At 37.3% G+C, this 9,837-nt stretch overlaps 1 long non-coding RNA gene across 2 annotated transcripts; it reads left to right on the top strand.

Moving 5' to 3' along the window:
- The first annotated feature begins 3,579 nt into the window (after positions 1 to 3,579).
- On the top strand, positions 3,580 to 8,342 carry LOC307145067. 2 transcript variants are annotated; one of them, XR_013818880.1, is made up of 6 exons: positions 3,580 to 4,177; positions 6,678 to 6,729; positions 6,920 to 6,984; positions 7,085 to 7,144; positions 7,228 to 7,325; positions 7,506 to 8,342. It is a non-coding gene; the product is annotated as an uncharacterized lncRNA (long non-coding RNA). The 2 variants fall into 2 exon arrangements; XR_013818881.1 differs by lacking the exon at positions 3,580 to 4,177 and having other exon boundaries at positions 6,511 to 6,729; positions 7,085 to 7,325; positions 7,506 to 7,881.
- The last annotated feature ends 1,495 nt before the right edge of the window (positions 8,343 to 9,837 follow it).

The following is a 9,837-nucleotide window of genomic DNA, read 5'->3' as shown; positions in this document are numbered from 1 at the left end:
GCTGAGCCCCAACGTGTCGAAGAAGTCAGTCAATCTCCAATAATGCCAGTGGTTCCTTAACCTGTAACCAAGACTAACACACACACCGACACACAGCTTTAACAACAGGAGAGTCGTCTCAAAACACAAGATAATGCGTTCTTTCTCTCAAGGAGAGCTACACTTTAGTCTAACTGGAAAGTAAGGCTTTAACAAAGAGATGGTCCCTTAAACTATTGGCTTCAATGACTCCTGTATGTTACCCTGGCTCTAGACAGCTCCTTCTCTGTCTGCTTTCAAGTCTCTTAAAAACCTACCTGTTTTCTATATTAATTATTTTCCTCGGTTGGGTTTACTCATTTATATCTGAGTTCTGATTTCTATTTTAGTACTCCTGTTTTATGGTTACTCTTAGGTATGTTGCACTTAATTTTATTTGTTATGCATGTTACATCTTCTTTTAATCTTGTTCTTCTGTGAGTAAAGGACTTTTGGTCATTTTAGGAGGGGGTCAGAACTGAACACTTGACTCTTCTTCTTTTGATAGGAATGGAGAAGAACCTCATTTTCATTCACCTACTGTTTTAGCTAATATTATTGTAACTTTTAAATGTACAGATATTTGGAGAGAAAATAATCCCTTGGTTCGCCCGCCTGCTTCACCGGCTTCGTCAGCTTCTCTTCCTGACGGACAGCGGCCGCTGTCTGCCGCCGCTTCCGTCGACATCGCTGACGAGGAAGCCCTGCTGGGAGTGGATGATTCCTGCTCTATCCTGGCGTCAGGCAGTGAGGATTGGGCGAGCTCTGAGGATCTCGCGCCCCCTGCCCGTGCATCGTCAGGCAAGAGAGCGTCCATCGAGACGGAGCTCATGCGGATACTCGCACAGGCCGCGGCGAGCCTCGGCCTCGAGTGGTCTTCGCCCGAGCAGCCCGCTCACAACCGGCTGGATGGCTTTTTCCTGCCTGCACTGTTAGACTTTTCTGTAATTTCTACAGTTATTTACTTTAAATCCCCCAGTATTATACTGCTATTTCTCTTTACAGTAAATAACTGTGATTCCAATTGCATCATGGGAATTTTCTGTGACGTCTAACACCACATACAGAGACTTAGGCTGCGTCCGAAACCGCATACTTCCCTACTATATAGTATGGAAAAAGCAGTAGGCGAGCGAATAAGTATGTCCGAATCCTTAGTATCCATAAAAGAGTAGGCGAGAATTACCAGAGTGACGTACTAATTATCGCGAGATTCGGGCGTACATATACTTATAGTGCGTCCGAATATTCCTACTTTCCTACTATATAGTAGGGGAAAACAGTACGTGAACGGAGTAGTATGTCCGAAACCTCAGTACTCATAAAAGAGTAGGCGAGAAGTTCCCGGATGGCTTACTGTTTCAGCCCAGATTTTCGAGTGCTCGACCGATGGCTACTCTTCTATCCCAGGAGGCCACGCGAGAGGATACGTCATTATCAAACATCGCAGAGATCAGCGACGCGGGTGCTTTCAAATGTGAGTAAACACGGGTCCTTGTGTTAAAATTGCATGTGTTGAACTACTGTAGAGTAAACTGTTGAATTTTTGAAGGTGTAAAGACGTTACACAGTGTAGTATAGTTGTGATTTTGCTGTAAAAACACGTTTTATTATGTATAACGTTAGCTAACAGGCGAGCTCCAGTAAGGACACGTAAGTTACGTCTCTAAAGTGGATTTACATAAACCATATACATCCTAAAGACGCTTATTTTAAATGTACATTTACATCTGACAGGAAAATCTTCAGTAAGTATTGCAGAAAAGCACATCACAACACAAAATACCGTAGACATCTGAGTGATGAATGTGTGCTATTATGTAGAACAAATCTATAAAGTAACTAAACATAAGTTATCTATTTTATTTGTCCATTACTACTGTTGATAATTTGAGGAACATTTATGTTGGATAAAAAGTTAAAACAAGCTCATAAATCACAGAGGTAACGTGGATCTTGTCTGGATGTTACAGGGACAGATGAACAGATGTGTGTTTATCCGGTGGAGAGTGGCTCGTGAAGCTGAATGCTGCTATCAAAGGCTTTGATTGAGTATACTACAGAAATTAATAACAACAACTAATTATTGTAATTTCAAACAGAGCTATTACAGCACTTTTCTGATTCTTGATTTCTGTGCATTAGCTGCACAGCTTTTGTGGTGGAGCAGGACCTGCAAGAGAAGATGATGGCGGCGTTTGTGAAAAAAAGTGGTTTTGTCTTAATAATACTGAAATCATATGACATTGTGCTGTTAAAATGACTGCTTTTGTGTTATGTTTGTGCATTTTGTAGAATCTGAAATGTCAGCAGACTGGTGTGAGTGCTGAGGATGAGGAGCCCAGAGCTGAATCCTGGTGATGGTGCCATGGATGAGTCCCTCCATCACTCCACCTGCCCTTACGAGACCCTCCATCACTCCACCGGCCTTTATTGCCTCAGATTGTGAAGCACAACACAACACGCAACAACCTCAGCGCCTTCAGCCTACATGATTGTAGTTTGAATAAAGCTTTGTTTCATGTGTTGACTTGTATATGCATTTGTTTATTGTGTGATTGTGACTTTCATTCATTCTTTTACTAATTTATTAATATTTCTCATTGTTGTCAGTAAATACAATATAATTATTTAATTAATGCTTTATTTAATTGTTTGAATGCAAATGTAGATATGTTCACTATATACACATGTAGAGTGTATTCAGTCCTGCATAGCTATGTCATATGACATACATTACATTTTGTTTGTTTTATTGAATTGAATATTTTCAGTAAAAAGTAATTAAGTATTGGTCAGCATTTATCGTTGTTATTATTGTATGTTTTGGGGTGGGATATCAATGCAATTCATTCTGGGGTAAGGTTCATTTTTAATATTAATGATACTTAAATTTTTTTGAGTATAAAATCAACAGTTTTCTCCAAAGGCAAATCTTTGCACAGCTGCCCTTTGTGCAGACATTACAAACGCTGAGGAAACCTGTTTTAGGTAGGGCTGTTGAGTTACTGATGTTATGAGGTGTGTGTATATATATATATATATATATATATATATATATATATATATATATATATATCATGGGTTTGCATACATAATATGAGATTTTTTTTACACAGGAAAAAAACCTAGTACAAGGTTGAATATTTTAATATATTTTTTCTTAAATAATTCATTATAATACATTTAAAAATGCATTTAAAAAAAAAAAATGTATAGGCCTAGGCTTGAGGGATGAAACGAGAGTTAAATTCAACAAGACAGAGAGGAAAACATAAAGCAGTTAGCCACTTTTGCTTGTGGATAAAAATGTTTGGATATAAAATAAAGAAATTAACAACATTCAAGAGATGACCATTTTGGGATTTCATAATAAAAATAAATAATATTGTAAGGATAAAACGGTGGGTCACATTAGTAGGGTTAAATATAAGAACTTTAATCAACCCTAAATGTATTCACAAAATAAATGGGCAGCAGTTTCTTCAAAATGAGCAAGTTTAATCAATATCAATATTTACAGATATATGAATTAAACGTGTCGTTCAAATCTTTTAAGTTGTTGCGCGTGTGATAATGCGTCGTAGGTCACATGATAACGTCAACATGGCAGATGTCCGGTTCGCATTCATACTCAACGAGATTTGGCTATAAAGTACCTACTCTTTTAGCGCTCGTTAAGTAAGTACTCATTGAAATTAAGTACCTACTCATTGAGTACGCGGTTTCGGACGCAGCCTTACTGTATTTTTTTAATTTGCTGTATACTACTGTATTTGATGTAACTGCCTCTCTAGCTGGCACCATTCCACCGTGCTTTTTATTTCCTAATTTTTGCCTTACACCGCGTGTCTACAACGCTATAATAGCCAGAGGCTTCATAATATTGCTATATTGGACACATTGAAGCGACCGGACCTTTAAATGCAAACCTGTTTATCCCTTGTAAGAACTAGCGCGAGCGCTTGGACTCGTATCGGACTACGTCTGAAATATAACGGCCGCGGCGCATCACTACACTGTCTGGGATTTGTCGTGTCACGTCAGACAGACATCCAGTGTAGGTAATGGGGTCTGTCTTTTGTTGGATTGCGACGTTCGTGTCTGGCCCGGGGAAGAGACGGAATTCACTTCACAGAGAGAGAGATCAGCAAGCAAGGTAAAAAAAAAGAAGAAGAAAAAAAACATTCTGTGTATGTTGTTGACCTAATGGCGCTTTTCCACTGCATGGTACGGTACGACTCGGTACGGCACGCTTTGGCGCTTTTCCACTGCATGGTACGGTACCGCTCACTTGTGGCGCATTTCCACTGCATGGTACGGTACGGTACGGCTCGCTTCGGCTCGCTTTAAATGGTACCACCTCTGTTGAGGTTCCAAGCGTACCGTACCGATACTAAAATGTGACGTGAAAACACTGAAGATCACTGATTGGTCAGACAGAATCGTCACTACCAGTGTCATTGTATTTGCAACACGAGACCATGCACGAGACAAACCCGCTAGATTTAAATAGCCAGTAGACAACAGCCAACGCTGTAGTGTCTTGCAGTTAAAAAGTTTCTTGCAAACTGTTTCTTGCAGTCAGGGGCGGCGCCGGATAATTTTTAACGCATGTGCTGAGGGCACACACACATATGTGTATATATATATATATATATATATATATATATATATATTATTCATAAATGAGCAAAACTTGGCCACAAAATATTTAATATTCAATAATTTTAAAGATCACAATTAAAGTTTTAATTTTATTAAATTGAACAAGTGCAAAATTCAGCATTCAATCAAATATTCAAAAAGACTTGATAATAATGTTATTTCTCTCTATAGGCACGTTTACTACGAATATGGCGATCGTCAACTTCATCTGTGCCAGACACTGACAGAAAACACTATTTTATAAATAAAAATCAGTGCACGCGTCCCCGGATTTACAAACGCACATCTTGCTTGTTGCACGCACATTATGTCGAAATAACGAGATATTATGTTGAAATAACATTATTATTAAGTCTTTTTGAATATTTGGTTGAATGCTGAATTTTGCGCTTGTTCAATTTAATAAAATTAGGCCTATATATAGCCTATATATATACTATTAATAAATGAGCAAAACTTGGCCACAAAATATTTAATATTCAATTATTTTAATGATCACAATTAAAGTTTTAATTTTATTAAAATGCGTGCACTGATTTTTATTTATAAAATAGTGTTTTCTGTCGGTGTCTGTGCATGGCAACGATGAAGTTGACGATCGCCATATTCGTAGTAAACGCGCCTATAGAGAGAAATGCACATAATGGATTACATAAGAGAGTAGCCTATTTCTTTTTGTTTTGAATTATTTCGTTTAAAGACATTTCAAGCTTTGTGTATTTGAGGATGAGATGCGCTCCAGTTAACGTACAATGCAAGTGACCGCTCGGGCGCCTCAATGGTTAAATTGTCTATTTTGCATCTTATTTATTCAATCCAGGCAATTGTTTGATGAAAAAATTATTAAAATAAAGATACAATTTATACAAAACGAAATTCACTTTAAATAAAGGCTTTCTACAAAACAAAACTTAATGAAGTGGTCAAAATTATGTCTGACTCGCTCCATGTCTCTCTACTCGTGCTGTTCACTTTTCATAATCAACATAGGCAGATGGAAAAAAATAACATAACATTAACTAAATGCGCTTTTTTAATGGCAGTAGGCTAGTTTAAAACAGTACATTAGGCCTAGACTCTCTATTTGTAAAGATTGCTGCACATTCATTTAATTCTGAATTTTGCACACACAAGTTGAAAGGCATTTGTTTAAATCAAGTTCACGGATAATTGTGCGTGCATTTATTAATCATTATGATACTAAAATCATAACAAAGTAGGCTATGCTATGTACAAAAAATCAGATGAGCCCAGAATATGAACGCAACGTTTAATTACACGTTAAGAATTTTCCTTCCATATAGTAAACCATTATAAGAACGTTTAATTTAATTTAAAAACATCCACATGCCGAGAATCAAGAGCACCATCCCCTGTGTTGTGCGTTTGAAATGTGGCGCGTTTACGATGATGTCATGGCAGTAGAGGCGGCAACTATAACGATCAGTCCCACCCAGTTTGAAGCGGTACTAACTGCAATGGAAAAGCAACCTAGCTAAAGCGAACCGAACCGTGCCGTACCGAGTCGAGTCGTACCACGCAGTGGAAAAGCGAAGCGAGCCGAACCGTTCCGCGCCGAGTCGAACCGTACCGTACCGAGCCGAACCGTGCCGTACCATGCAGTGGAAAAGCGCCAATAGACTGGGTGTTGACAGGATTGTGCCCAGTTTAACGTATGTTATAACGTTAACGTTAGCCTAACGTTACTCGTCGTCAACATGGCGGTAACGAACTTTACCATGGTAAACTGAGCTAACGTTTCATTTTACACACTTTGTTAGATTATTGAATTGTCGAGTTAAAATATGCCACGAGCAACGCGTTTACATTAACAATAAATGTGAATAAACTAATGTGAAATTCTGTTTATAGCCTAATGTTGGCCTACTGATGAGAACCTTTATAGTTTTAGCATTAGTTTGCAAACTATACCATATTATAGTTTTTTTTTTAATGGAATTTAATATTTACTTCCATTTTTGTGTTTAAAGGCAACTGCAACAAAGCGCCAATTCGCGCCAGTGACTTAGCAAGATTCCAGAGGTAGGCCAGCCCATTTGTGATATATTTTGAGATAAGTTTGCTGAAATGATTAGCATACGCTACGTGAAAATTGCTTTTGAGCCACTGGTGCAGACTAGGTAGCTTACAATATCTTATAAAATCTCTATAAAATTGGCTAACTTTATATCAAATAAGTGACCTTCGCATTATGTCTAACTTTATTACGCAGCAAATGAACCAATCAGAAGATGGACCATTGTCTTTGTTCAGTCTCACCAGATTAAATGTATCCAGGTAAGCACTGCAGTAAAACTCTCACTAATTCATTCAGACCAAATCTAGCATTCTAAACAACTTAAGTTTATATTTTTGCATTATTTTTATATTTTATTAGCCAGAAGACTCTACCATTGCAGTTCCACCTGACTAGGAAGGTCCTAATATCAGCGCACAGGTGGGTTAACTACTGTAGGAAGGAGAACGATCATCACACAGTGATTTCTTGCATGTATCTTACTGTGTATTTGTCTCAAACAGGTACTCCTTCACTGCAGACAAGCTGAAATGGGCTAAAATCATCTATTTCAGTCGTTCTTTCTATGGATCTCAGCATTTTTGGACAGAATTTAGGATTTGTAAGTATTAAAATTTTATCTGGCATAATTTAATTTAGTTCTTTTGTATGCTATTTATTGACAAAAGCTGTTTACAAATATATATTCTTAAGTTTTTGTGAAAATAATAATAAAAATGAACAAAAAAGGAGGTTAAAAATAATGTGACACTAATATTCTCTCTCTCTCTCTCTCATATAGTTTTGGAACCGGGATCTCCTCTGAAGGACTGAGTACATTTGTGTTTGTGGGCACGCATGCAGACCAGGGAACACTCTGATGTTGTCAGTCAAGTTCTGAACAGGAACCAATCTTTGGAGAAGTTCATTTATTCACAAAGGTGGACAAAAACATTGTGTTGGCTTTTTAAAGATTATTTTGATGATGACTTTTACTCCTATGCTGTAGAAAAGATGGAGTAGACAGTCAGACATTGATAATAATAAGAAATGTTTCTTGAGCATCAAAGAGACTTCTTTCAAAAACATTACGACACTTAAATACTTCTTTTGGCCACCAGTGTACATGAATCCAACACATTTTTGGAAATAAGTGAAATTATTTTTAAGGTGGGGTTATGTGTATGTTGTATTGTGAAAAGAACTGTGTTTTGTCCTGTTTTGGACATTTCCTTTTTGAATGCTTAAAAATGTATTTATATTCTGCAGTTTTATGAATGTAATGGTTGATATTTCATTATAATACTTGTATAAGCTAAACAACCAATGACTCTACATTCATTTAGTCAAATGCTAATGTTTTGTTTATGGTTTTATGTATGTTTTCAAAAATGTTTGCAGTGAAGGACAGCACATAATGTGTTAATTTAACACGTTTACACATCTTTGTGCTAACCTCTCTGACATATTTACTTTGTTAAAATCATTAACACAATGAATGAGTTAAAATTAACAAAAAATGTTGTCTCTAAACTCACCCATTAATGTGTAAAAATTTCACACATCATTTCCAGCATTGGCATGTTTATTTTGTGATATATATGAAATGTTTTAAATAAAAAAAATGGTATTTTGTGATAACTTTGTCTAATTGGTTTGTATGAAAGTAGTACTTATGTAGGATAAAAATAATAATATATCAAAATGATCAAATCTAATTTATATTTAGCACAAATAAAAATAATTACAGTAGTGTACTGATTAGTTTCGTTTTTACAGTAATGCACTGTATTACACAAAACTGAAATACGGTTTGGTACTGTAACTCTTAATTACAGTAACTTACTGGCAACAGTGTTGCCAGTTAGTTACTGTAAAAAACCCTTGAAAAGTCTAACAGTGTGGGGAGCGCGCTTCGCCTGCGTCCAGACCAGCGCCCTTTCTTCCTGAGCTACACAAAGCTACACGCCCTTTCTTCCTGAGCCGGTCGGCGCGTGCTATGATTGACAGCTCGCTCACGAGGGCAGGTCTGTGTTTGAAACGCTGCTGTCAATCAGCCATCGTGGGAGGGGCGTCGATATTGTGACGTCACAATATCGAACGGCTTGATTTGAGACAGGGGAAACATAAGGAGATTTAAAAAAAAAAACACTGGATGGATTTTTATCATTTTATGATGGTTGTGTACAGGCACTGCCAACACACATTTCAGTACAATCAACTTGTAAAAGTGCATGTACCATTATATGACCCGTGATGTTGTGCAAAACAATGTGAAACTACAAGGTTATTTTTAGAAAGTCTTTAATACTGATATTTGACAACTGTTTGACTGACAGCAGAAGTTCAGGAGTCTTCAGAAGAATCACTGACCTACAAGAAAGAATAAAATACTTTCAAGTCCAATAACAGGTGGGATGTAAATGTCCTGATCATCCAGTTAGGCTTTATTTTGTGATAATGACCGGCTGACTTTACATATTTACATAAAAAAAAAAAAAACTGTTGTATGACATGGTTTATGTTAGTTTATCATAGTATGATGATCAATAATTACAATACATTTGATCTTCTTGCTGTTCTTGTGGTCATCCTCCTACACCTGAACGAAAAATCAGATTTAGTTGATCTGCAGTCACTATTAGTAAGAGCTGAGTTTTTGATTGCGATCACATCACCTTAATCACAGCAGAACATGCGCACGTCATTGAGAGCGGTGTCGTCTCCTTTTCCCTGTGGCGCTTCTATCCGGGTCTTGATGCCACAGATTCCTTTTCCCATACAGGTTGGGCTCCAGTTGCCCCAATTGCCCCAGTTTGTGCCGTCACCCTGCAGATAATAACCTCCAGTGCAGGTAAACCTGGAAAAAATTCAGATGTGACAATATTATGATAAAATGTGTTATTGTGCTGTCGGATTGAATGTCAGTCACATGATCACCTGCAGCAATCACAATCACGAACAGCAGCACGACTGCGAGTGTGATATTAACTAAACTATAGATGGGGGAAAACTGAGTCCTTAAATGGAAAAATATAACCAGGATGAGTAAGAGATGTTATAACTTATAGCAGCACACACTCACTTGATGTTGTTTGCGGCCGTATCATCTCCATTTCCTTGGGAAGATTCAA

This window comes from Squalius cephalus (genome assembly GCF_949319135.1).
Source record: "Squalius cephalus genome assembly, chromosome: 17".
Lineage (NCBI taxonomy): Eukaryota > Metazoa > Chordata > Actinopteri > Cypriniformes > Leuciscidae > Squalius > Squalius cephalus.
Note: the sequence above shows the minus strand (reverse complement) of the source record. Positions and strands in the feature narration are given on the sequence as shown.